Source organism: Seriola lalandi, unplaced genomic scaffold (genome assembly GCF_002814215.2).
Source record: "Seriola lalandi dorsalis isolate HSWRI2012SDOR001 ecotype SW California unplaced genomic scaffold, Sedor1 jcf7180002054764, whole genome shotgun sequence".
NCBI classification, from domain to species: domain Eukaryota; kingdom Metazoa; phylum Chordata; class Actinopteri; order Carangiformes; family Carangidae; genus Seriola; species Seriola lalandi.
The window spans coordinates 536,382-561,094 of NW_019525317.1; the positions used below are offsets into that span (position 1 = coordinate 536,382).

The following is a 24,713-nucleotide window of genomic DNA, read 5'->3' on the forward strand; positions in this document are numbered from 1 at the left end:
CAACCCCATGCAGGGCTCCGCCGGTCTGCACGACACGAGACGGCGTTTCCTGCATTTCAATAATGTTCCTGTTTAAACGCTACAAAACAAATACGTTGTGAATTGTGGAGATGAAAGGAGACGCGGGAAAATAATGTAACTGATGACAATGTGATGAAAAGGGCAACACACAAGAGCGCGCTATCGCTATCGCATGACCACAACCCATAAAGAGTGATAAGCTCTGCAATCCAATATTAATTCATACCATCAGAGATGATGCATGGAGCCATTTCCAGACAAATGAAGGGACTATTTATCACACGGCATGATTCAGTAAGGAACAATGAAATTGTAATCTCAGTAGCCATCAACCGCTCAAGCTGACATTTATTTGTGTGTGTCTTGCATCGCATGCATGACATACGCAAGCCCTTACTGCTAATGTACGAGCAGATTTTGCTGGCAACTCCTCAAGCATTAACCATCAGTGGGGAAACACTTGGCCGGGCAATTAGGAGACGAGCTAGAGAGAGATGATTCACAGGGATCAGGAGGGGCAGAGAGAGGAAAACTGATGAGTGACAAAGAGGATAATTAGCTGTGTTTTAGATATCCACGCTGATTCACAGTGACCAGTTAATCTTAAAAACGTACAGTGACATGCACTGTACGTCTGCAATTCAACGACTGCAGCCAAGCTTGGATCACACACACGTCTAAATTTGTAGTCACTCAATCTGGTGTTGTGTGTATCCACAGTACTTTAAGTGTACGGGGTCTGTCTGAGTTCAAGTCCAAGTCTATTATTAGGTGTGAGTTTTTAAGTATGTGTAATAGACTTGTCAGGGTGGTGATGGTGGCCGGGAGCACGGCTGCTGGGAACCAGGGAATCAGATGTTTCTCACTTTATTTTCAGCCCGAGTATCCTGCATAGTTCAAATATTACAGCAATAATTCAGTAGAAATTACAAAGAAGGAAAAAAAAAAGGAAGAAAAAAAAAACAATTTTCAGCTTGTCTGCTCTGCACAACCAATAAAACAGTGATGAATGAAAATGATTCATACCACTAAAAACCAAAACCTGGATCCTGCTGGATACAGGATACAGCAACAATTGGGAATTCCAGCCAGAGGTTGTTTTGGAGGAGAATACAGAGGCAGTGAAGAGGTCCCGTCAGCCTCTCCAAGAGAGACCCTCAGGGAATATTTGATGCCATCCACACGGAGCTGATGACATCAAAAAAGTGCTTCCAGCTGTTGAATATCAAACTTCATAAATCAGCCTCACTCCAGTGCTCGGACCAGCAGTGCTGCCTGAGTTTCTACACACACACACACACACGATTGTGACTGATTGAGACCTTTATCTGCAACATATCAGCCATAATCAATTAACCTGGTGACTTAAAATGTATAACACACAGTGTATTAAGCAAGTGTATTCATTTCTTATGTAAATAGTAGAGTAGAGAGTAGGAAACCCTACATTCATTGAAGTAAAAGAAAAACTGGTGCAAACTGGTGCAAACATAACCAGGAGTCAATTATTTTAAATGGGTGCTGGGAGACGGCGAGAGAAGAACCGGAGCGATCAGGATGTCGAGGTCATGATGCTGGCTTCATACTCAGTTCACACAATTAGCAGAAACCAGTCTAAAGTGAATGAATGCACTGAAGCAGCAGACATAAGCCTTGAACAGGCCGTTATGACTCTTACTGCTCTCTTCATTACGTGCAGGTGTCTGACATGTATATCACATGTAGTACCTGCAATATACATGTAGTGCAGTGAAAATGAAACAGCCTCACCCTTTTACTGTACATCACCTGGAGTTGAGGATAAGGAGATGTGGAAAAAGCTGGCTTAATATTAAAAAGGTGAGAGAAGGGGCAGAAGAAAAGCAGGCTGGGAAGAAGAAGAAGAAGAAGTTCAGAGACGAGTGGAGTGTTACTGAAGAGATGAGAGGCAAGGAGAAGCAAAGGAGGAACATGAAGGAGAGAGAGGAGAGCTGAGAGAAGTGATTACGGAGGAGAGAAACACCGATAGGGCAGGTGAGAGACGGGGTCATGGTGGGAACTCTAAAAGAGAAGTGCAAGAACAGAAAGGATGAGAAGAGCACCCTGCACCATCTCCCTCATGTTTGACTTCAGTTTATCTGCCCCATTTCTTTAAAAAAGGAGGAGAAAAAAAAAAAAAACGATCAGCCCAGTGATTTCCCTAAGCTCTGAGCGTAGGACAGATGGGATGTGAGGAGGAACTGGAACCGTTTAAGATGCAACTTGACCAGAATCCACGGCACATAACTTGTTATCTCCAGCAAGGGGAGGCAGTGACATGAAGAAGGCCGCTGGTAGCGTGACAGCCATTGTTAGCATATCAAACATGCACAGCCTGCCTTAACACAAGCAACCCCCACCCAAACACACACAAGCACACACACAGACACATGCGCACGCACACACGGCTTGAGGGCACAGAAATGCAGACTGGTAATGTGGTGACTTTGAAGTATCACCCACTCAAACGCACACACACACTCTCTCTCTCTCTTATCTGCACACCGGCGTTGGAAAAAAAATCAGCTGGGGGGCGATGACGACACGGATATGAGCATGTACACGTCGTCCCACTGGGACAATGACAGACTGGCAGGCTAGCTTAAGTATTCATTACAGGGATGAATCAACAGTTTACAGGTGGCAATACGTGTGCAAACCGAACAATAAGCATGTGTTTTCAGATTCCAGTTACATTTTCCTTAGTCTGAATATAACATTAAATTATTCAACTGTTCAATTACTCAACAACATGAGCGATGGGGGGGGGGGGGTTTAAATTGTTTGTTGTACAACAGGTGACTTGGATGATAAATAAGGAATAAAGTAATAGTCGTAAAACTAAACAGATGGAGCGAAAGCCAAAGTAGCACTAAGCGTAAAATCCAAAGTAGCACTAAGCGTAAAATCCAAAGTATAAAACATTAACATGAAGATATGCGATGAACTCCTTCTACAAGCAAGAAGACGACACTAGTGCAAATCAAAACTAAACAAAACCTACAGCTTCAGTTTCTTCAATCAGACACACTTCTAAATTTGTATTCTGAGCATATAACAACTGTTCTGCCATTACAGATTCACAGTTTTTTCTGCCATGCTGTGATTTTGAACTCAGCGTTTTTTGGACTACAAATACAGACTACAAACTAGGTTTTCCATCTTGCACACATGTAGAATTAGTGTGCATGCCAGTGACCAGCTGAGGCTCGGTTTAAGAGTGAGGCAATGCGAGGAGACACACGGCATTTTATCAGTCAGCCTTTGTCTGCATTAGTTTTTTTTTTTTTTGAGGAAGACTTGTATGACATTGTGCTGTCCCAGACAAGAGTTTACAGTCATGAGAGAAACGCTGTGAGATTATTGGTTGTCGATCCAAAACAGTGAAAGTCCACGGTTTAGAGTTTCAACGCCAAATTTCTGACGGTGTAAGAAATTCAGGACCAAAACCACACAATGTGACTTCTACCAATCAGAATGTAACAGGAAATGAATCAGAATACACAGCGACATAGCGCAATGCTACGGCTAAGAACACGCTCTTTATTCTGACTCATTCGCCCCCTTTTATCCTCACCACCTCTTTTCCCTGGTTACAACAGGCTTCATAATCTCCGCCTGCTCCCTTGGTGATGGTGGCCACTGCTTGTTTATTGTTTTGTCTCTTTTTCCAAAATGCGAGAGCAGCTCAGGATGACGCAAGCTGACGACATGTCTCTGCTCGAATCCGGTTTTTTGTAATATCCAACAAGTCCGTCTCAAACAAGATGAACAAGACTTTTAGACCCATCGCATGCAGCGCCACAAGTCAACAAATGTGAAGGTTGGACTAAATCTAATTAAAGCAATATAGCATGTTACTGTCATTCAGGCAGCACTTTGGAAAACAAGCAGCTCAAACCATTTTATTTAACTTATTAGATATGACTTAGAACAGCTCTCAGCATTTGGTTTCAACAACAGGACTTTTTCTTTTGGACACCGTCGCCGTGGAGACGCAGGTTGTTTGTTTCTTTCAGTTTGTTTTAGGATTGGATTTGACTGCAGATGTCATTTTTCCCCATTAGTAAATGATGGCTAACAGAGCTACAGCTCATTTATTACTATTTGGGCAAAACATTACTCAACAATGACGGCAACCTGTTTAATTTATGGTCGAATCCAAGTGCAGTTGTTAATGCTGCTGTTGCCTCAGAAAATATTACCAGGTTATTTCTGTTAGACTCTTTTGATACAGATTATTTACACAAAACTTTTCATTACAACTTTGGCTTTGTTTTTGGGGCCAAATATTTTTGTTGGAGGGTCAGATTAGGCCCCCCGTCCACTGTTTGCCCACCACTGACTTCTCAGCTCAGACTTCCAGGTTATCCAAAGTGTAATTATGAGTCAGGACTGCACTGGCTTCATGTACGGGCAGAGTAACACAAGACAAGAAGAGAGTCTTCAATCATGTGTCACTCTCCCACCTCGCAGTCACTCACGTGTGTGTAACACTACACTGAAGGTCTAACGCCGTCTATAGCTGAGCGGCAGGAGCAGTAACTGAACACAGTCCGTCCTTTTCACATGCAGAAACAGCAACAACAAACATGGAAAATTGAACTAATTAAAATGAAGAAGCCACAGAAGTTGTTTACAACGAGTAAGTAGGCACATCTCGAAATTAAAATAAATATCACTACACTTACATCAAAAACCGAAACTTACAAAACAAACAAAAAAAAAAAAAAAAAAAAAAAAAAAAAAAAACACAAAAAGCCACTATGAATTTCAAATGAAACAGCTTTGATGTTTCATTTCATTCAGACTTTTCTGGGACATGCAAACACCCTGAGAACGCTGCAGCACGCAGCCGGAGAGACTTTTAGAAACGGTGGGATAAGCCCAGCAGCGCTCTTGCCAAGAGAGAGAGACGGAAAACCAGAGAAAAATGTCAGAGATGTTGAGAGAAGACACAAACAAGAGGTCAAGAGACAGAAGTCGCCTGTGAGAAGGGAGACGTCTTACCATGAAAGCATTTCTCCGAAATAGTCAGGCGGCTCTCACACAGCAATGTGAGCACGCAATCACAGCAGCCGAGTAGGAGAGTGGGAATACTTGCTCCTCAGTCTGTAGTCCAAAATGAGGTTAGTACACAGTCAACAGCCAGACGAGTGTGGGACAGGGCAAAGATAGAAAGAAAAAAAAAAAAGGAAGAGTGTGCGTGTTTGTGTGTGTCGGTAAGTCGGTGAGTTCCTGCTTGTGACGTGAGGATGGGGAAAGAATAAAAAAAAATAAAAAAAGCCTGGCTCCAGTTCCCAGCTAAGACTGGAAAACAGCTGCTGGAGGGAGGAGGAGGGAAGAGAGGAAAGGATAGAGAGGGAGGGAAAAGGGGGAGGGCTTAGTGTGGAGCACGCTCAAAGTCTTTCCCGAGCAGTGCAAAACCACCCACTCTTTCACAGATGCACCGACTGTTTGCCTCTTAAAAAAAAAAAAAACGATGGGAAGAAATGTGGACACACACACACACACACACACACACACACACACACACACACAAAATTGTACCACATTTGCAATGTAACAGCTCATTTCCATTCTACTCCGCTGAGCCTGAGAGTGGACATTGGCCAAAAACAACAGTTCTTTGGAAGTCTGTCTTGTGTCGTAGACAAACAACAGTCCAAAATCTAGCGTGTGATTTTGCTGACTTAGGTATTCAGGATGAAGGTTTTCACACCAGTACACACACATGTGTAGAGCAAGGTGACAGCTGCACACTTCTAGTCTAGATGATGTACATTTTTACAAACATCCACCTAATAAAGCCGTGATGTGGCAGGAGTAAGTCAGACTGACTGACCGTGTTCTCTTGTCGCTCGTTCTCGAGACAGCAGTCGACCCCCTGGGGGCAAACTGTGTTCACACGCAACACAAAGTGATTTTCTTTCTCATTTCGATCTCTGCAGTGATGTTGCAGACAGTGGGATTCTGCCGTACTACCTGTGTGGATGTTTACTGTGACGACAAGCAGAGTCTGTATGAAACTGCAGACAGACTGATTTCTAAATTTACCAGCAGCTCATGTTCCACCTATTTTCCTCTAAACAATTGACCCCTCCTGCCTCTTCCTCTGTTCTGGGAATAATATAACTGAAAATCTGCCCTTAAGCTGAAAGTGTTTGTTTTTTACTTGAGCTGATATACTTTATGTCGTACGGATCTACATCTTTTCATCTCCATTTGTAGCACTGAATAGTGCTGCTCACATTTGCTGTGGAAATTAGGGTTTGTGTAATTCAGACATTTGCTATACATCTTAATGAGGACATTTACATGTGTTTTGTTTTTGTTTTTTTTCAGTTTAGCCTTTAAGTATTTGTTTGTTTCAGCCTGGATTCTGTATGTTTTACTGGAATCAATAAACACAACATTTTAAAATAGGACTACAGCCAAGATGGACCTCACGAGGCTGATGCTGATTATATACCCCAGGACCAACTTGTAGAATGAATTAAACATTGAGCATTAAACAGTCTCTTGCATTAGGCCATGTTGCTACAAGGGCTGGGTTGGAAAATAAATGAATTTATAAATCAATCTCTAATTCAAATTGATCTTCATTTGAATAATCCCCTATAGATTCATGAAAATCAAAAGATCGATCTTTTATTATGCGCCTTTTACAGACTCGGGTGGAAACGTGAAGCTGTAACCCCCGTTAGTGTCGAGTGACTGACTGGCCTTCTGGTCGACTGAAGACACGTGTCTACAGGCAGATGTGTGGTTGCATTTCGGATTTAAAATAAAAATAAAAATAAACTACGATGACAGCAACAAGCAAAAGACAAAAGCAAAGCCAGATGCAAGATGTGCACGAAGAGGCACAGTGCCCATCGGTACACACTGTACCTATTATTTCTTAAGATGTGCGTCCAAACTGTTCGTCATGTTACATTAAAAAGTGCATTAATGTAAATGCTTTGGGTCCATTTATAATTTAAACATCTATATTTTTAATAATGCCCCAGGTTAGTTTTCTGAGAATCTCATTCCTATCTAAACAAAATTGGTGTTGTAACTATAAAAACTCTAACTGAATCGAATCTAATCAAATGGAGAACTTGTGAATCAGAGGTGAATCAATTCAGGAAATCAGTGGCAGCAAACCAGTACTAGTTGTTGCAGGTATCGATGAGACAATAAAGATTTCAAGCTCAGCAGGAGGATGTGGCTACATGAGAATAAGATGTTTATCTGATGTACTCAGTTATGACAAGGTACCCCACCCAAGCCTTCTTTTCTCTTCCTCTCTCCTTGACTGTGGCACCATCCCCCGCTCTCTACCTATGTATCCGTGCTTCTCTCGCTCTCATCTTTCTCCCCTGGGAGACAAGAAAGCCCTCCTCTCACTTGTTACCTCCCCCTCAGAAAACACACAACAGCAATCCTCTCTGCGTGCTCGCACTCTTCAGCCTCAGAGGTGTTGCATGCTCAATTCAGTGAATGTTAACTCAGTACGACTCTGCTCAAATTAATTCAGAAAGCAACAAAAACCAAGGTGGAGCTTTCACTGTACAAAAGAAAAATGCACACTCACGACATTCATAATAGATTCAACCACAGCCATCCACCCCGAAGGCTGCTGCTGCTGCTGCTTGCCCCAGGACTCCCATTGTTTTGACGTGGTGTACTGATAGCAGAGCAGCAACAAGCTGAATGACCTCAAGTACCAGAGAGAGTGGGCCTGAACTGCACCCAATACACATGCATGTGCTTGTGGGCGGCTACGCTGCACTGTCATTTAGAGATTCAAATCACTGCGAGAACACCAAGAACTTAGAGTGTAAATAGGACCCAGGCAGTTGATTGCAAGGACACAGAAAAGTCGGAAGAACAGGCAAGAAATCAGAAACAGGGTGATGAATATGAGTTAAATAATGAATACCTGAAGAGAAGCAAAGACAGGAGTGTAAATTTAAAAACTACGGAATAAAACATGATAGCACACAGGGCTGTTAAACCTCGATGGAAATAAAACTGCATAAAACACGAACTGCACTGTGATCAAAAAACATTAAAACCATTCTTCTTTCGTCTCCAATGAAGTAGATGGATGACTTTACAATGTGCAGATCAAAGAGCCTGGTCGACCGAGGTGGCGGGCCAGTCAATAATAGAGCTATTTGTCAAAATGACTTCCTGCTCCTCAGACAAAGACACACCCAGCAGCTGAGGATGAGGAGCAGTTTGCTGTCTCCATGTCTCCGTTTACCCAGGAGAAGAATCTGTTGGCAACCTTGTGTTGGGGCTAACCCTCTCTGAGAATCCATTTCTTTCCCTTGTCCACACACACACACACACACACACACACACACACACACACACACACAGAAACACACACACACACACACACACACAAGTGCAATTCAAACACCAGACATAAAAAGCTGAACCTGCCTCCCAAGAGTTGGAAAAAAGATCTTTTCATGGTGAAGTGTGATCAGTCAGGAAACTAAGCTACATCTTTTAACACTCCCACCCACTAAATGAATAATTTCAGCAGCTGAATTGAACAGGAGACTCTAGATTGCCAATAGGTGTGTGTAACCTTATGTTCCTTTAGAGACTTATACAGGGTTTCCCCTTGATCCCAATGCACACTGGGATGCTGCAGCCTATCTGTTGACCCTGAACAGGAATAGACAGGTTGAGCATGTAGATGGTTTTCACATAGATAATATGATTGTATTATCGATATGGAAAACATTACTGATGCGAGTGTGACGGACAAGATAAGATAAGAGAGACTCATTGCTCATTTCAGAGATTAAACAGTGAAGGATTATATGCAGTTATGTAACATTAACAGAAACATAATCAAGCATTTTGATAATGGACTTATTTATTTAATGAAAATAAATAAGTAAAAGGGGAGGGGGGGGCTGGCAGGATGGGCTACTCGTGGCTTCAGCACTGACTTGCATCTTTGTCATGCTTTTCATAAGCCGACATATACACAAGTACAGCTCGACCACACCAACACTCCCTTCACACACTGATGTGATTAGAAAATAGGCTGCACACGTATTACAAGCTGAGCTGCATTAAGCCAGAGAAAAGCCCGGCCATTGTTTGACAGTGAACATCCAACTACACGGAACAAAGTCGGCTGCTCTTCTGGTTATCGTGATATCTGCGGGATCCGCTGTGTGTGCTGCAGTCAATTAAGGAGACAGTCAGGGTAACCGGGGTCAGCGAGTTCACCTTAACTGAACCGACAGTCTGCAAGCGGGGAAATTCCAGTTGTATTGCTGCCATATTCGCAGAGTAAGCTCGCAGAGACAAGACTTGTTGTTGCTGCATGGTAATGTTGGCTGGAGCTCCCGGGACAACAGACAAAGCAAATCACCACACAGAAAAAGCGTCCTGTATAAAATGTTCAGTTTTTGTTGACACTGCCGCTTTACTTATGCATTTATTCTATTCTAAATTAGACATTGTATACTGCGGTTGTGCCGAGTTGAACTGGATCATGATAAACATTTCTAATTTATTTACATTTATGACGAAATAAACCTTTTAGAACAATCTGACAATATGCTGCAGCCTGTTATAGAAGACACAAATTACAACCTCTAATTTCACCATCGAATTGAATTAACGCCTCTCACACAAGCTCAAAAACAAATAAAAATTCTAAGCTGACCATGAATGCAACACATGTTAGTCATGTATAATGCATGACCTGTTCGCTGTGTGTTCCCTGTCTCTTGTCCTTTGGGCTCCAGACCCCAACAACTCCCACACATGAGCTAGATTACAAGAGCAGCTATTCAATTCTTAGAGTACATCTAATGTTTCCACAAGGAAAAACACATGTTTTAATCCAGGCAATACAGTATTTGTTTAAAAAGGACGATTGCGTTGGATTGCATCACAATGTGCAGTGTTTGTTGTTTTGTTTTGTTTTTTTTTTATCAAACACAGGGTTGTTGTGTTGAATTGATTTGGTGCATGCGACGCATATGTCGCTGCCACATGTCAAAAAATATTGTTATTCTGTCAGCATTCAGCACACAGTTTCCATTTGGGTACATGTTAGGTTGAATTCACTTTGTTAAAAACTCATCTGGCTCCAATGAGCAGTTTGCAGCTGTGGGACTCCTCTGTCACTTCGGCATGGTTCAGGCAGGGCCATAGCAACCTTATTCACGGGGATTTGTTGTGCAGCACTTTGAGGTTGTTTGCATTATTTACGATGTGGTCTTGATTAATTGGCCCATAACAAAAAGCGCTTTAATCATCCTGGTGTCTGCGAGCAAAGTCAGAACTAATGATGGCATTTTTTTTTTTTTATTTATGCGATGGTTTCTGTAACTTCAAATACTTTACTTTCATATTTGGTTTTCAGGAAAAACTTGATTCTGTAGCTTTAATTCTCTGACATACAAACCCATGGGACATCCTGCACCTGGGTCAGGTCATTGTATTGCAGTTATAAAATGTGGCACTTAGGTTAGTGCCCTAAACCTGCACTACATATCAGCTGCTTTATTTTTTTAGGACCTGCTGAAATATTTAGCAGGCAGCTTGGATCAGTTTCCCTGCACCTACAGGTTACTTGAAACCAGTCTGCTCATGTTTCCCCAGCTGGGTTTAGAATGAGAGCAACATCATTGAAATCAGTCAATCTGTCCAATCAGCCAGTTTTCATCAACAGACAGTCAGTCATGCTTCCATCACCACCAATATAATTTACCACAATGCATAGCTTTGACCAGCTCTGGAGCGTGAACATAGATGGAAGAGGACTGCACAAGTCTGTAGATGAGCACAGTTGGCTGTGGGGACTGGAAGCTCACCTCTTAATCCATTTGAGTGAGGGCGTCTTGAGAAAAGTGCATCTCTGCCGAGGCAATGGGGCGCAGGTCACGACGTCAGAACTCTGGTTGTTTCCTGTTGAGAAAAGCAGCAGATGTTTGATCAGGTTGAAGCTGAGACACACGAGAAGAGAGTGTTTAATTATTAAACGAGATAACATACATGTTCGCCTCGTGAGTCACTAACACACCGCTCCGCTTACAGCTGACGAGGAAGAAGTGCTGCCGATATTTATAAATGATAACCGTCAGGCATCTTAATGAGCTCCAACACTGAATGCTCAACAGAACAATTAGAGGCAATGCTCTGACATAATGTTTTGCATTATACATATTAAGTACCACTAGCATCCTCCGGAGAAAACCTGTGTTTGTTTGGGTCCAGTTCAAATTCAGGCCAAGATGAAACAGCCCAAAATAAAAAGGCAGTGACAAACGGAGATAAAGAAGGAAGGAAGGAAGGAACAGAGGAACAAGAAGGAAGAGAGAGAGACCTCTGCTCTCTTGAATATTCATGAGTCTGTGCAATCTTAATGTTCATCAAATTTTAAGATGACTCCTCTTCAAACATTAAAAAGCCAGGGGGCATGGCGGTGTCCCCTGCCTGTCATTGGCAGCTGAAGTTGAACGATCAGGCTGGAGTAAAAATCATCACGTCCACATTACTCCCGAGTTTTCGAGCCTCTAAAACTGAGACTTTTGGAAACGCTGGTGACCTGTTTTAGTTTGAATCTGGGGTTGCGTTGTAGTCCGGACGGGCTGAGACCTTTAGAAAATATGACGTAGACACACACGGTCGCTGCCTGATTGGGTCTTATCAGCCTCGACTACCAGTGGTGAAGGTCAAGCAACCTGGATAACGACTTACAAAAGGTTACTGACACCGTTGTCTTCGCTAGCAGCTGTTGTGGAGACACTCTGCATTTTAACGCTACAACTGTCTTTTCCGTTCTTCGTTCGTAGTATTCTCTGCAACTAATTAGCTTCAGCGTGGACAATCTGCTTCCTGTTTACACCGGCTCGTGCTCGTGTATGTGAATTGTGATTTGTGAGATCATTTTCGTTTTTTATAATGAAATAGCGTTATGAATGTAGACTTCAAGTAAAGATGTTAATGTTAATGTTAATCAATTACTGTGTGACAGATGGGGGTTAGCAGTGCTGCAGCTTCATTACTCCCCGTGGTCAAAGCACTACTTTTACTCCTGTCAAATTCCATCTGTTAAGTAATTCTCACAAAACGCTTACTGCCCCCTGAACAAGTGAAAATCAGTCCTTTAAGACTTGGGCCACTTGAAGAGACAGCAGCAATCAGTGCATTTGCATGTACTTAAGAAATCAAATTATTCTTAGCCTTTGACAGGAACCCAATTTCTAAAAAAACATGTAAATGAGAAAAACTGTTTCTTTTAACACATTAAGTGATTAAAAGATAAATTAGTTAACATAGGCAGATTTCTCCCTGTAACCTTGTAAGTGTAGTCAGTGAGACATCAACTCTGATTAATATGAACTGCCACTCTCAAGTTCCTCCCTTCACTCCTTTTTTTTTTACACACACGCACACACTTTGGCAATACAGCAGTTACTAAAAGACTTGATAATTATGCATTCAAATGAGCAATGGGGGAATGTTTGGCAAAGAAAGCAGAGCTGGACTGGTGCAGGGCGGGTTTGGATAGAACCCGAGTTGTAAAATGAATCAGCATGAATCAATGGGGCCTTGTGGATTCTCACGCTGATTAAATGAACCGCAGAACACCAAAGCACCAGCTCCTCTCTTAAGACATCAAAGTCCCCTGATGTATCAAGTTCATTAGGAAACCTCACCTTGTAATAAATAAGCTACAGTTGTCAATCTGCTAATGAAAACTCAAACGTACAGTGGGTCAGCGAGGAAAAACAAAGTCACTCTTATATATACGGGTCTATAATCCCAGGGGCATATTACCGTGGTAACAAACTGTAGCTCAAACAGGAGCTTTTTGAAATAAGATGCAAGTGGAACGGCTTCACAAATGATCCACTGAATTAGATGATGTGGCAGCAGGATGCATTTCTTCCAAATGATCAGCCATTTAGAAAAACAACACACACACACAGACACACACACACACACACAGACACACACAGACACAGACACACACACACACAGACACACACACTAACTGATCCAGGCCTTGATAGTGTGTGGTCTAACGAGACAGCAGGATGGCTCACATGTCTTACACAGTAGCCTTTTCTCCAGTGCCTGACCGTCACCACCCGTTTCCTCCCACTCTCGCCCACACACGGATCCAGTAACAGTCAGTGAGCTGCTGCACTGAGCTGGTGTGGAAACAGAAGTCAAGGTGATCTGAAGGACGTGGCAAACAGATGACCGCAGAGGAAACAGTCCTCAGTACATCTGAGAACTTTCCTTTACATTAAAACACCACATGCATGTATGTGCTGGCTTACTTCCTCTGGTCAATTTCCACTAATTCATGACTTTGCCTTTATTAACCCCGGGTAGTTAAACCAGTATACGCCATCAGAAGTTCAGAAGTCAGATCGTTTCAATGGGTGTAGTGGATAGTGCATAGCTAATAGTTAATTTGTGGTCATTTTCATCTGCACAATTTAGGGGTGGGTGATACACATTATGAAATTAAAAAAGGGATTCTCCACTGAAAACATGATTCTACAATGTAAGAGAACAAAGAAAAAAGATTATATGATTTAAAAAAAAAAAAGATATGTTTATTGGCTTAATATAAGAAGGACAATGAGGTCATGTCCTCCTGAACACAACACTGAGTTCAAATCCTGCTCTCTAGATTACACATTTTGGAAAAATTTGAGTTCAACAGAGTTGAAAGATAGTATGCTGCAGAACAAACAATCAGTATTTCATTTACAAAAAAATTAAGTCTTTTATCATAACAAACCAGCTAAATTGCTTTTACAGCGTCTTGCTGGAGATTGAAACTATAGTGTTGGTGCCCTTATGTTAAAAATGAGGTGCCAGAAGGAGGAGATCAAATAAATTGCATCTGCTCTGGGAGAGATAAACATAGCAGATAACAGATCTGGAGTTCTTAATAAAAACATACATGCACATCGGTGAAGCCTAAAGCTAATTAGGGCAAAGTTCTGTCGTCACAGAGGTGATTCCCAGCTGGAGGAGAGCAAACGCAGCGCCTGACTCAGAAAACTGCAGCCGCCTTGCTCCTGCGAGGTTTTAATGTCATGTGACAATGGCAACGTTCTGCAGTGCTGGCGAAAGTCAGCCAAATTTTCTAACTAGCCAGCATTGTTTTAAAACCTGCATGCGTCATGTTAAGTCAGCACTGTGCAGCGCCACATTTAGTCAAATGACCCTACTGCCTGTGCGTAACCTGCGGGTGTGACATGGTTCATCAGGAGTTATGTGTACTAAAACCAAAACACGTGTGTCCACCCCTGGTACGACTGAGTGCAACACTATGGACGTCATCCAGGAGAGACAGTGTGAAAATGTGCCTCATTATCTCCATACGTAAAACGATATCGCTTCCCTCTCCTCTCTACAATGGTCAGCTTTTAACCCTCACTTCCAGTGTGGCCATTGGGAACAGCTATAAACTGTTTTGCCTTCCCATGTGGACAATACATTGTACAGAGTAGTTCTATTGGGGCGTTATCCAACCCTAATGCTCCTTTTTCAGGAAACACTGCCCTCATTCAGGGCCCTTAACCCCAACTGCACAGGCATCTTTGAACTAGTGCACAGTTGCTTATTAGCATCTGTTGTACTGCCAATACAGCTCCGCTTTGTCCTTTCCATTTTATCACCCACTGCTAACAAAAAGGACAATCAGTTTGCAGAAGCGGAGGTACAATACTAATTTAGCTCACAAGCACTTGGGAGTGCAGTTTAACATGCTCAACAAGACGAAAAAAAGGGGCCAGCTGAGCTGGCAGAAAATGTACCATCAGTGAGGGGGGGGGTGGGGGGTGGATGGATTATGAACAACTGCAGCTTTTAATGATTTGACATTTTTAATGATGGTTAGAGGGAAGAGGGGGTGAACCATTTATCAGGAGGAGGCCCCTGGGAGACTACAGCCCTCAATCGTTTCTGCCTCATCTACCTTCTCTTCCTCCAGCCCTGTTTCAATCCAAACACATTCTCAAGCGACCAATCACTTTTCAGTCAGTTGTATGTGGGCCTGGGCTGAAATAGCAGCAGCAGCAGCCATTCATCTGTAGAATAAAGACTCCAGCTGACAGCTTGTAAACAAGGCTGCAATGAGAAAGACAAAGAAAGATTTCCATGAAGACTGTCAAAAAACGTCCCAGTGCGATTTAACATAGCTGGTAGCATGAATTCATTCTTGATCTGTCCCCATTCTGTGCTGCTCCTGATCCTATCTTTAGTGCTGGTCACATTTCAATGCACGATCAGTGCATTAGGGTTATTAGGGTGCTGCAAATTGCAAGGATTTACTGTTTTCTTGTCCGTTTCTTCCTTCTTCTCAGAACTTCGAGACTGCTGTGGCAATTCAAAAGTCCAGCTTTTCATTTGAGGAACCAATCACTAGCTCATTCAATTCTCTAAAACAAAAAAACACATCTCCAAAAATGCAATTAAATGTTTACAGATTGCCGTCCCGTATTTGCCATCTTTGTAGAGCAAGGAGGACAGAAACTGCGTCATTCCTTGCCATATTTCTTCCACTAAATCGGCCAGTTAGCTGCACACTTTAACAGTGTAACTGGATATGCTCAGGAATGACTTGACACGGTCTGCATGTAGGCCACAGGATGGTTCTGATGACATGGAGCTTAACTGGGAGGCATGTTAGCTGATCAAAAGTGTCATGTCACTTTAGCGGCTAAATTATCTCAATGTGCGACAGCAGAGCTTGTGGCCTCATCTACCCCTGAGAAAATGAGTCATTAGCTACAGTCAAACATGGTGTGAACGAACTTGGGTAATTAATGAGTTGCTGTGCTCAAGCGCTTGACTGAGTTCTACTTAAAAATGCTAAACAAGATTTGGAAGAGATGGAAAAAGGGGACAGTGGTGTGAAAAGTGTCTGTTCAGTTTTCATGTTGCTTTGATCTAACCGCTTCCTTTCCCCAACACTCGGCCTCAAAAGACGCATTAGTTCATCCTGACCTCAGGGGAACCCGGAGCAATGGGCGGTGGTTTGCTCACATACCTTGGTACAGCACAACTTATCTCAATCTCAGTGCAATAAATCTACAAGCCATCATTTAAACAAATACAGGCATTTGATACTTTTGCGGTATTGTTTCACTTTGTATCCACACCTCGAATACACCTCGAACTACTCAGGCAAAAATAGAGAAACAGGAAAGCTGGTGAGGGTTCTTTAGAAGGATCCCACCACTGTGAACTAAGATCCTGACATCTTGCAGGGCGACGCAGCAGGTGACAAAGCCGCTGGACGTCAGTGGAGCAATAGTATTTCAGTAGAGCACATCCATGAGTACATAGGACAACTCAATTATTCATGTCAGTGTAACGTGGCTCAACAATGGCTGGGGCTCATGGGACGGCTGAAGCTAGAGGTCGGGGTATGTGTGTGAGCATTGTTGTCTACACAGCACGAGACGAGCAGGACAAGGCGGCATGATGCTGCCATGAATCGCTCTTGGTTTATGACTTTAAAAACAAACTGTGGGATATGCTTAGTTTTAGTTGCTGCTAATCCTGTGCAGAGGCTGTTTACAGGGGGCTCTGAACACACAAAACAAAGAACCCTTTGTGCATTTATTATCTAAAGTGGATTTCAGAAGGGGTGTTTACGCCTGTTCCACAATGTTTTTTACATTACAAGTTTCTTTTAACTCAATTATATTACTAGATTAAAACATGCACACACTAAAAAAAGGTTCAAGCAGAAAGTAACGTTCTACTATATTACAAAAAGGAAAGCATTGTACTGTAGGAGTTATTAAAAGACTCCTTCTCAAGAGCCTGTGTAATGCTGCTGTTATCCGCACGTCTGAGTCACAACACTGACAGCAAGCAGCCATGTATGACTGCAGATCTGCAAAAACATATACACGTGCACACACCACTGCAAAGAGGTCATCAGAGGTAAGATGATTCGCAGTTGAGTGTATGTGGACTCTGCCCTCACAGTGACCCAGTGGCTCGGGTACACTGCTTTGCATGGCACATTGTTATGGCAGAAAAACAGATGAGGACGAGAAGGCATAGAGCGGGAGGAGGAAAAGGCAGTGGGTAGGAGAGAGGGTGAGATAGGGTGGGAGGATGTCTGGTTTTAAACATTTAAGAGGAAACTTCCTGCTTCCAGGTCAGATTTAACCTTTCCTTTTTTTTTTTTTTCTCAAATAAAAGCTTCAGCAGTATTCAGCTGTAAGATAATCTTCAGAGCCTCGGGTCAAAAACACCCAAAAGAGTTTTCCATAAAAGAACAGAGACAGCCCAATTATATTCAATTCAGAAAACTTCTAAACCATCGAGTTCAAATAAAACCTCTGAAACTCCAACAACATGGGAAAAAAAATACAGTTTAAAAAGGCATTTATTCACTCATCAAATTGTCTGAGGCTCTTGTTCGTGACACACTATTGATCACAAAATGAGATGCCCTCGGGAACTGTAAAAGCCAATCACAGAAGACTTCAGGTTTACAAATTAAATTCTAGCACGTCCAAACGAGATGAACTTTCTGACTTCTCACCAAAATCAATGACATCATGCCATTTTCATTGTCACAAATAAAACCGTGCGTGTTATCTGTGCTTGTTAATAGCTTGGGATAATGGCTTCAGTTACAAGAGGCACTCCAAGCATTAATTAACTAAACGTCTGAGAGCTTGAGACTATTAGGACAATCCCCACAGACATCCTCGACTGGCAACCCTCCTCTTCCACCAGCTATTGATCACTCAGCTGTTCTACTCGTTTCCCTCGGTCTCTGTGTCTCCTTTTCACGCCACTTATGAGTCTCAGTCAATCACACAAGCCGTCTCCCATCTCAGGACCATTCCTTCAAGAGCTGCACAGCCGGGAGGATCAGCGTCATGTAAACATGCACATCTGCGAGGGGTTCACAGCCAACATTTTCGACTGTGGTCTACGTTAGAAATGCACCTGAATGGCAAATCTGTGTCACTGCTGTTAAGGCTGGAAATTCTACTATCACCTAATGCTACACTGAGCATGTGGTGTGTTTGATGAGTGTAACTGCTGTCAAGAGACGAATTACAGCAGATAAATGAGATGGATTTTCTCACTTCTCAACCAACATCACACCATTTTTATTGTCAGTACTATAACCACTCCTTTCATTGACAGGAGTTTGTTGCTAAATGCAGCACACAATGCAGAGATACGGTGTACCAGTATAGAAGCATGTGGGAGGAAGCTTTCTTTTTTTCCAGGAGGGGTGCTTTAACACCACATCCTCCTCAGATGAGAAAGATAAACAACCCTAGTAACTTGTGTGGTGCATCCCTCTAACTCTCTCTCTCTCTCACTAACTTCTCTCTGCTGCAGGGAACATCAGTCACCTGCCTGTAGAGCTGGGTGAGAATCCATAACTTCAGCACCCTTCACTCACCCCGCAGCACTGGCTAACATGAGCAGTAACCTGTTCTGTTATAATCATGCACAGCGTTCATACAGTAGGAAAACGATTAGTAGGATTTGTGTGTGTGTGTGTCACAGAGACCCGTTTTGCTGAGAAAAGGGTTTCACGTCCCGTCTAATCAATACTGACAGTCTGAGGCCAGTGGCACTGTGCTGCTACCAGAGACATCCTGCTGACAGGGTGGGCTGTTAATACCGTCTGACCCAAGAGCCCCTCCTGAAGAGAAAGCCCTGTTAAAGACCCATGTGCGACCTGCTGGTGATCGCAGCTGAACATGAGGGGACATGGAGCTACTTTGAATGCAGTTCCTGCTGTTCAATTAACCTCATCAAGACAAGGCAATGAAAACAATAGATAGATAGAATAGATTTTTTTTGCTTTGCTTCTCATCACACAACAATGTCACAAGCAATAAGGCAAAACTCTGCAGGTACCAAAGCGCAGCAGCAACTGTAAAAACAATTCCTCTCATCTCATCCAAAATCATTCAAATGATCTTCAAGAGCAACTAAACATGAGTGGCACAAATTTAAAAAGAGCAATTCGGTTTAGTGTGAACCACTCAAGTGATTAGACTCTATTACACAGCGAAAACACAAGGGCACTGCCGGCCTTTTAAAATGTCCTGCTGTCCCATAAAACCCAGGCGTGGCCCTGCTCAGCACCGGATTGCATTTAATGGGATTTCACAACATTAACATTCTACTGAGTCAGCATCAGTGCCCCTCTGCTGAAACAGCCACGGCTCTCACTGTGTGTCTGTACCACTGGTGTGTGTGTGTGTGTGTGTGTGTGTGTGTGTGTGTGTGTATGTCTACGCTGAGTGTGCATGACTGAGTGTGGGCCGGTCAGGAGTGACTGGACACAAGGTGGACAATTATAAAACATGCTTTTACTACAAGGAATCCCTCCAAGAGATGACTGTAGTATGTAGATCCTCTGACAGACAGATAAAGTATTTCTATCATCTCCTGACATGATGCGGCTGGTGTACCTGTGACTTTGGACGCTGCTTTCTGGAACCTTTATCTAAACAAGTTTGTATTTCATGGTTAAATGTGGACATTATTGCACACATCAGAGGCATGGGCATTTTATAGAGCAACTAACCCAAAAAAAAAAAAGAATCAGAAATTTTCAAAAGCTACGGCTGCAAAAAGGAATGTCTCACCAAAACCCAGTGTAAAACTTGCTGCAAAGCCACTGCTCTCAGCAGCTCATTGTAATAAAAAAGAATATATGACAAGCACTACAGGCTGTTTCTGAAAAGTTGCCCGTACTGAAATGCCACAACAACAGGGAAAAGGTTAAATCTCTGAATGAATGAATCTTTCAGCCTGCAAACAACAAAAGAGAAAAATATGTGCTGCCTTAATTAAGGTGTAGCCGCATAAAACCCAAGTCAGATTCTGTGATCAAAAAGAGTGCAGCTTCTTGGTGTTAACAACTAAACACAAGTGTTGTTAATGTTGGATCTAACATCCAGACTCAACAGAGCGACAGAAGCAAAGCAAAGCATGCTGGAACCTCATTTTCATGACCACTGTTAGTTCAAGGGAGCAGCAGGAGACTGGGGAGACTAAGCCATCGTTACCTGGGTGTAACCCGCAGCTGTCATTAGAGCTGACTTGCTGCTTGACACAGGAGGGACGGTGGAGCAGCACAGCAACCGTTTCCCACCTCATTTGTCAATATAAATTCAACAAATAACCCGACAGTGGTGAGCATAATAGCCGTGTCAGCCATTTACCACAAAAGTGCACGGCTACCCCGTCAGGTTACTCCAGCTGCTTGTTGGTGATGAATGTTAATCACCAAGACAATGGGTCATTTTCTACCTGATGTAAAAGTCATTAGTGCACTCGCCTTCACTCATTTCCTCGTATTTCATGTCGAGTCTCCTGAGGCGGCAGCGAGAGATTTGTTACATCACTTCCACCAACAATTACATTAAAAAAGAGAGAAAAAAAACAAACTCAGGAAGCCTTTCTATTAAGAAAAATCTGATTTGCTGTAAGTAGCTAAAGTTAAAAGGATGGAAAAGGAAATGGGTTTTCCAGCTTCCTAGTGTCCATCAGCAATCAGGGGCATCAATCAATCTTTGCTGTGTATGAGTTGTGTCTTACAGCTTGAGCGACACTGGATAATTAAGGCTGATTGAGATATCAATATTTGGCAGTTTAAGAACAGAAACTTGCTATTGATCCTTTAGTTACAAAACGGACAGTCAAAATGTAACGCTGGCATTAAAAAAAAAAAAAAAGTGTGGCCTCAATCATACTGAATACTCACATACAAATAAATGCTTTACCATACCAGCACAGAAACAACAAACATTAAAGAATTAATGTTCTCTTTCGATATAAATGTACAAAACCAAAGAATAATAGGATTATTTGTTTTTATGCTAGGATCACATATCACTTCCCCTTGAAGCATGAGAAGTGAGAATAATAATATTCTTTTTATTCCTAAGAAGCACAGAAATACGAATAACACCTGATCATAAGTTTACCATTTTATTCCTAAGGTTGTGTCCCTCCTCTCTCAGTCTGTGACAAAACACATACACATGACTCATGCACAAAAACATATCAATGATTGGGTTGCAGTCCACTGTAAACAGTGCGAAAGGTCAAAACACTGATAATAAGTGCCCTCTTATTTGCTTCCTGGTAGACGCTGGATGAAATAAACAAGAACTCCACGGTTGACTTCTGATTACTGTGAACCTGGGCACCTCTGTGCCATCCACCGACCCAAGGTAACAGAGAGGTCAACTGATGTCACAGTGGTCACAGGGTCAAACCCCAGATGGTGGGGAAATAAGAGTGCAGGGGTCAATAGTTTATCTATGATGAAAGCATATGAGCTGACATTCAACGGTATAAGGAAGCTATTTACAACAGTCATAATACTGTCTACAATGAAGTCATCCTGGAGAAACTGCATACTCGTTAACAGTTAGATTGTGGTTTTTTTGTTTATTACACAATTCACAGCTGAAAACAAGAGCAACCATCACAACAGTTAGCCTAGCTACCAGCTATAATCAGCCAGTTCTGTAACTCCAGCTCACCATCTGCTGTGGTCCACCCACACCAATCTCTCATCACACTTGATCTGGACAGTAGCCTGCCAAAGCCCAGGAGGGCAAAGCAGATGGTGTGGTTACAGGCAAATCATTTAGCCTCTGAATAGCAGGCAAACCTCGAATCAAATGGGCACTGAATGGAGTCAAATAGTGCATTTTTCTGCTGCTTCAAGGGGCATTAGGCTGCCTTGTTTGCTCACCTGGAATAATGTCAGCTTTTGATTAATCAAAGCAAATCTTGGGGGGAAAAAAAAATACACTGTGCTTCTGCTCAGTTCAAAACTCCACAAAGTATATATATATATATAAGCAACTTAAAATACTGGCGACTGAACCACGTAACGCTGCTCTTGCGTGTGCACTTTCCCAGCAAACAAGGAGAACTGAAACTATCGTTTGATCTGTGCATGAATGAAACATAAGTAAAAGCCTTCGTTTAAAAAAAGAAAATAGGCAACTACCTGGTTTGCAACAGCAGACATTGCCTCATGTGAACGGTTCTGCCTATTGCTCCAGCACAAGTCTTAACTGTTAGTTCAGTGCGTGTCTGAACAATTCAACAAGTTTAATTGTTTTTAAATCAGTAAAAAAAACAACCGACTTTCTTTAATAGTTTAAAGCAGACATTTTTACGTGGACCACAAATAGTCAGAACATATCTTTCAGGTTTGGTTCTTCTAGGTGTGTCTGCTTGTAAAGAAGGAATGAATCACTAAAATGACACAATATTTAATAAGAGATTTGGGAAAGGCTCCGTTCTCCAAGCAGGATGTGAAGGCAACATATCGGCGCTACCGTTGCCTCGGAAAACAGAAGGGGGGAAAGTTTGAGACTGAACTTGTCTGATTCTTGCAACAACAGAAAAATAAAACGACAGTAGAAAACAGTCATGGCGCTTTGCTGTTGCTTTCGACGCTCCCTATCACAGTCTCACGAAAGAGGAAAATTAAAACAAAAATAAATTTAAAAAAAACTTACCTGACGTTACCTTCCAAGTCAACGTATCCACGGCGAGGTTTCGAGGAAAGAAAGAAAAAAAAAAACAACCTCAAGAAAACCTCTCACGACGCCAAGTTTCCTCTTTCCCCAGTAAAAACCAACCAGTCGGACTCAAGTGTGTCTCCCAGGGAGGGCGAGGAAACAAAAGCGGAAAAACACTTATACGAAGTCGACATTAATCTGCACTGACGAAGTGAAAAAAAAGGCGTTTCAGAGGCAACGGGCGGCTTTCTTTGTTCCTCCAGCCCAGCAGCCTGTTCCGTGGATATTATCACCGTTCATGTGTCCCTGACAGCCGCTGATTGGCTGGAGCGCCGGGATCAAGAAAAGGTGACTGGTGTCAAGCTACTCAACATAAACACCACGCTTTTTCCGATCACGACGTACGCAAAGAAACACTTTCCCAAAAAAACTATTTTTTATTTAGCTTTTTTATTTTTTCAAGAAATGTATGGATTTGTATAGAGGATGTTGTGTTTCTTATATTTTTTCTATTTTTTATTTTTCCTAAACGTGATGAATTCCGTGCTTTTATTTTGTACGCATCATTCCCACACTTCCTGTTAAATTCCAGCTTTTATAAAAACTTGACGCAGGGTGGAGGCCACTTCATGCCTTACATAGTTTTATCCTGAGCATAATCACAATCTGTCTACTGTTCTGTATTTAATTTATTTGGACTTTCAGCATAGGCTTGTATATAAGTGCTTTAATTACCATTTCTGCTCTGATGCACTTTATATTTTTGATGTTACCTAACAAAACATACTTTGTTGTAGATCTGTATCACACCTAGATTTAAACATGAGCAAGCAGGCTGGGTGTAATTAGGTTCATTGTGAAAACTAGACCATTGGCTCCCTGAGCAGCTGGCCTCAAATCAATCCCAAAGAGAGCTGGAGAATTGAAGTTGATGGGTCTAACACAGCAGAGATCACATGCCTGTCATGAAACGCAAGATTTTCTTCGCTCTTCTGCAGTGAATCATTTGACATTTTTGGGAAATAAGCTTATTCGCTTTCCTGCCAAAAGCTAGATGAGAATATCATCAATAACACTATCATGTCTGTCTGCTAAATATGAAAGTGCAGTTAGGAGACCGTTGGCTTAACTCTGCATTAAGACTGGAAACAAGGGAGAAACAGCTGAAGAAAGAAAAGTCTGCCTCCCAGCACCTCTAATTAACACTATATATTTAGTTTGTTTTATCCAAACAAAAGTGTAAAACATACATAGAGTGTAAAAACAACAATTAGTGGTTTTACAGGGGGTCATGCACCAGACAGGAAGTCACTTGTCCTGGCCAGAGAAATAAGCTAGTGCACAGTATAACCCTTCCTAAAACCACAACTTGTCATTTTTAGACTTTGGTTTTTGTACAAATAAAACCATTGTCTCAGTATATAACATTGAGCTTTAGAGGTGCTGGTAGGATGATTTTTTAATTTTTTAATCTTTTTAACTTCAGTCTGAGCCCAGCTGTTCCCACATCCCCAGTGTTTATGCTAAACTAAACTATCTGTCTCTCTGAATGTTGCATCATATTTAGCATACAAATATGAGAGTGTCCTCTTCAGAATGCAGATAAGACTTTTCCCCAGAATTATCCTGTCCAAAATGTCTGTTACTCATAGAGCCAGAAAGTTGATCTCAGTGAGACAGTTTCTACTGAACATGACTCAGAGATCCCATACTGTGCATGGGCCTGCAGTGAATTTTATGTTGTGTAAGAGCAGGTTACTGTCTGTGAATGAGGCTGTGAGAGTTAGCATGTCTGTGTTTGTATGTGTGTGCGTGTGTGTGTGTGTGTGTGTGTGTGTGTGTGTGTGCGTGCCCGCCCGTCTGCCTGCCTTTCAGTGCTGACTTCAGAGAAAAGCTGCCATGGCTGTTCTCACAAGCACGCACTGAATCTTCCCCGAGCCCTCCGACAGACACTTTGCATCAGATGTTTTCATTCCCTGCCTTTGGAAATTTCTTTCTTTGATGTTAACTTCATTCCCTTGTGCCGCTGTGTCAAATTGAATTTTCCCTACAGGGGATCAATAAAGGTACATTTTAACTTATCTTTCATTATAACGTCTCCCCTGCATCTAACCCCCC

At 42.2% G+C, this 24,713-nt stretch overlaps 1 protein-coding gene across 2 annotated transcripts in view; it reads right to left on the bottom strand.

The window, feature by feature from the left end:
* LOC111668871 (SPRY domain-containing SOCS box protein 4) overlaps positions 1 to 22,895 on the bottom strand; it is a 37,658-nt gene extending 14,763 nt beyond the window's left edge. The window contains exons 1-2 of one of the 2 annotated variants that reach the window (XM_023425020.2): positions 22,593 to 22,895; positions 10,887 to 10,980 (exon numbers count right to left, since the gene is read on the bottom strand). The gene's annotated coding sequence lies outside the window, so the exon portion shown is untranslated. Of the gene's footprint in view, positions 1 to 5,049; positions 5,317 to 10,886; positions 10,981 to 22,592 lie in introns of those variants that run through there. The other variant, XM_023425021.2, reaches the window with a different exon arrangement.
* Between the last annotated feature and the right edge of the window lie 1,818 nt (positions 22,896 to 24,713).